Source organism: Chrysochloris asiatica, unplaced genomic scaffold (assembly GCF_000296735.1).
Source record: "Chrysochloris asiatica unplaced genomic scaffold, ChrAsi1.0 scaffold00030, whole genome shotgun sequence".
Lineage (NCBI taxonomy): Eukaryota > Metazoa > Chordata > Mammalia > Afrosoricida > Chrysochloridae > Chrysochloris > Chrysochloris asiatica.
The window spans coordinates 10,218,654-10,222,675 of NW_006408548.1; the positions used below are offsets into that span (position 1 = coordinate 10,218,654).

General features: G+C 38.3%; 2 pseudogenes; both read left to right on the forward strand.

The window, feature by feature from the left end:
- The first annotated feature begins 520 nt into the window (after window positions 1-520).
- On the forward strand, window positions 521-1,774 carry LOC102822151 (annotated as a pseudogene).
- Window positions 1,775-2,839: 1,065 nt separating this feature from the next.
- LOC102822791 lies at window positions 2,840-3,352 on the forward strand (annotated as a pseudogene).
- The last annotated feature ends 670 nt before the right edge of the window (window positions 3,353-4,022 follow it).

The following is a 4,022-nucleotide window of genomic DNA, read 5'->3' on the forward strand; positions in this document are numbered from 1 at the left end:
TGCTTGGTAAAGTGGAGGGTCAGCCAAAAAGATGAATACCCTAAATGAGATGAATTGGCACAGTGGCAGCAGCAACGGACAGAAGCATAGCTGACTCAAGGAACCAAGTAATTATGTATCTGGAATTACCCGTTATGACCTGATCGGGAAATGGTCCATTCTAGATTAGGCCTAAGCAAGTCTCAACAGGAACAAGTAACTTACCTATAGGGGTGGCCCTGACTCCTAGAGTTCCTGAAATGTACTGATGCCTCATCTTGAAATTTACATTCCATACTATAAATGTATACTTACAATGAATTTTCAATAATAGTGCCAAGACAATTCAATGGTGAGAGAATAGTTTCTTCAACAAATAATTCTGGGATTATCATTAGCATACAAAAAAATGAATAGGGACTTTGCAGAACGCTTCATGAGAGGTGGAGGAGCAGCAGCTGCCCGAAGTGTGCACAGCAATGCACTCCTTCTCACTCTCCCACACCAGTATTTGCCTATTAAAATGGTGAAAATGTAGAAAATGGTGAAAGAAACCACCTACAATGATGTTGTGGGGGTCAAACCCAGTGCCACCCAGGAAGAGTTGAGAAAAGCTTACAGGAAAATGGCTTTGAAGTACCATACTGATAAGAATCCTAATGAAGGCAAGAAGTTTAAATAGATTTCTCAAGTTTATGAAGTGCTCTCTGATGCAAAGAATAAAGAAATGTATGACAAAGGAGGAGAAGAGGCCATCAAAGAGGGTGGGGCAGGTGATGGTTTTGGTTTCCCCATGGACATCTTTGATATGTTTTTTGGAGGTGGTTGAAGGATGCAGAGAGAAAGGAGAGGAAAAAAAACACTGTGCATCAACAACTCTTAGTAACACTATAACATTTATATAATGGAGCAACAAGAAAACTAGCTCTGCAAAAGAATGTGATATGTGACAAATGTGAAGGCCGAGGTGATAAGAAAGGAGCAGTAGAGTGCTGCCCTAACTGCTGAGGGAATGGGATGCATATACAAACTCATCAGATAGGACCTGGAATCGTCCAGCAAATTCAGTCTGTGTGCATGGAGTGCCAGGGCCATGGGGAACGCCTCAGCCCTAAAGATAGATGTAAAAGTTGCAATGGAAGGAAGATAGTTCAAGAGAAGAAGATCCCAGACGTTCATATTGACAAAGGCATGAAAGATGGCCAGAAGATAACATTCCAAGCTGAAGGAGACCAAGAGCCAGGACTGGAGCCAGGCGATATAATTATTGTTTTAGATCAGAAGGACCATGTTGTTTTTACTAGATGGGTGAAGACCTTTTCATGCATATGGACATGTGGCTGGTTGAAGCATTACATGGCTTCCAAAAGTGGATATCCACGCTTGACAACCGAACCATAGTCATCACCTCTCATCCAGGTCAGATTGTCAAGCATGAAGATATCAAATGTGTGCTAAATGAAGGTATGCAAATTTATAGTAGACCATATGAAAAGGGGCACCTAATCATTGAATTTAAGGTAAACTTTCCTGAGAATGATTTTCTGTCACCTGATAAATTGTCTTTACTGGGAAAAGTCCTACCTGAGAGGAAGTAAGCAGAAGAGACTGATGACATGGATTAGGTAGAACTGGTGGGCTTTAATCCCAACCAGAAAAGATGGCGCCATTACAATGGAGAAACGTATGAAGATGGTGACCATCACCCCAGAGGTAGGGTTCATTGCCAGACCTCTTAATATGGCGGCCAGTGAATAACACTCACTGCTGGTATTTTGTATGCAGTGATGAGTAAGTGGAGTACTGTAATCTTAATATACTCACTACTTACTTTTGTTTTTGTTTTAATAATTAACTATGTTGTTGTTGTTGTTAAGTGCTGTCGAGTCGGTTCAGACCCATGGTAATCCTGTATAGGGTTTCCAAGGAGCAGCTGGTAAACTTGAACTGCCAACCTGGCAATTCAAATGGATTTGCAGTCTGGCGCATTAACCCACATCGCCACTCCAGGACTCCTATCAACTAAATAATAGTGTTTTAAAGTTAAATGAAAAATAAACTCAAATATAAAAGCTCTGGGGAGAAAAAATGAATGAATAGGAATGCTTCCTGGTGCCATATACAAAATTAACTAAAAATGGATCATAGACCTAAATATAAAATCTAATATTGTAAAATTCCTAGAAGAAAATATAGGAGTAAATTTTCAAGACCTCAAGCTGTGTAAAGCCTTCAAGATTTGTAACACCAAAAGCACAAATGGCAAAGAAAAACATAAATCAGGGTTTTTTAATCAAAACTAAAAACTATTGTGCTTCAAAAGAAAGTGAAAAGGCCTTGGAGCCTATAGTGAGTATTGGCTCCTATTGCTGAGGGCCGGCTAGGTGACTCATTTTCTTGGGAGCCGCTCACTGCATGGTAGAGCCTGGTGACCTCGCCACCTCCTACCCTGCAGCCACTGCCAATATAGCTGCCGCTTTTGCCACCACGTCTTGAGAACCAGCTGTACAATTAGGCCACAATCTTTAATGTGTAAACATATTCTTGAGTTATACGGTATTCTTGGTCACACATTTATGGAGTTTCTGAAGGCCAGTGGAGATTACTACCAGGCACAGCACAACTTCTATGCAGACAAGCGAACTGTAGAAATTCATTATGACTCCACCAAGAAAGAAGCCCCCATAAGAGTAGTTAACCTGGGCACAGAAGTGTTAAATTGATATCCCCAGAACAAATTTCAAGAGTTCTGACCTACAGTGGAGTATTCTGAAGTAGACTTCAGTTTCTTACATAATTTCTGTATTCATTTTTTTAAATTCTTTCATAACCCTATTGAATTTTTTAAAACTATATTAACATGGATTGAATGAACTATCTAGCTCCTATGAAAGTCACATACAAGAACATGAGATTTCTTATAACACCCAATCCAACCAATGTGACCTTAAATAAATTTATAGAGGAACTTAAGAAGTATGGAGTTTCCACAATAGTAAGAGTATGTGAAGCAACTTATGACACCACTCTTATGGAAAAAGAAGGCATTCATGGTTTTGACTGGCCTTTGGATGATGGTGCACTGCTATCCAACCAGATTGTTGATGACTGGTTAAGTCTTATAAAAACTAAGTTTTGTGAAGAACCTGGCTGTTGTACTGCTATTCACTGTGTTACAGGGCTTGGGAGAGCTCGTTGCCCTAGCATTAATTGAAGGTAGACTGAAATATGAAGATGCCATACAGCTCATAAGACAAAAGAGTGTGGAGCTTTTAATAGCAAGCAACTTTTGTATTTGTACAAATATCATCCTAAAATGTGTTTTAGCTTCAAAGACTCTAATGGTCATAGAAACAACTGTTGCATTCAATAAAATGGTGCCTGATGTATTACTTTGGAAGCGGAACTTGAGACAGGACCTAGTTTTTCATGCACATTTATCAACATGTTAGCTTGATGAATAAAGCTTCCATAATAGTATTGAAAGGCGTTTTGCCAGGCCACAAGCTTGACAGAAAAGCGGTCTCCATGTTTGGATTATGATCACCCTCTCTGGACATTTAGCAAAGGTTTCTTACTGTTCAGCATTTAAAATATCCTTATCATTTGTACCAGTTGACCTTTCCTGAAATCATGCAGTACTTCTGTAAGATTTTAAATCTATTCCCATGCCAGAATCTTATCAATATATAAGAAATTTATCATGATTAGGTGCCAAAAATACCCAGCAAATAATTATATATTTATAGTATCATACAGAATTAAAAAATCCCAGGAACTATGAACACTAGACCTTTATGTAGTTTATTCCTTCAGTCATTTCAAACATTGATGATAGAACCTATATGGTTATTTACCTGATAGATTGTGTTTACATCTCCACATTTGTACCAGTATATATCAGGTTTGCTCAACCATTGATTTTTGTTGGGATTTTTTTTTTTTTTTTACCAAGGTTTAACAATGATTATTTAATGTGTTTCTACAAATTTCATTTTGAAAAAAAAACCTACATAGTACAGAAGCACATATTTTTAATGTCT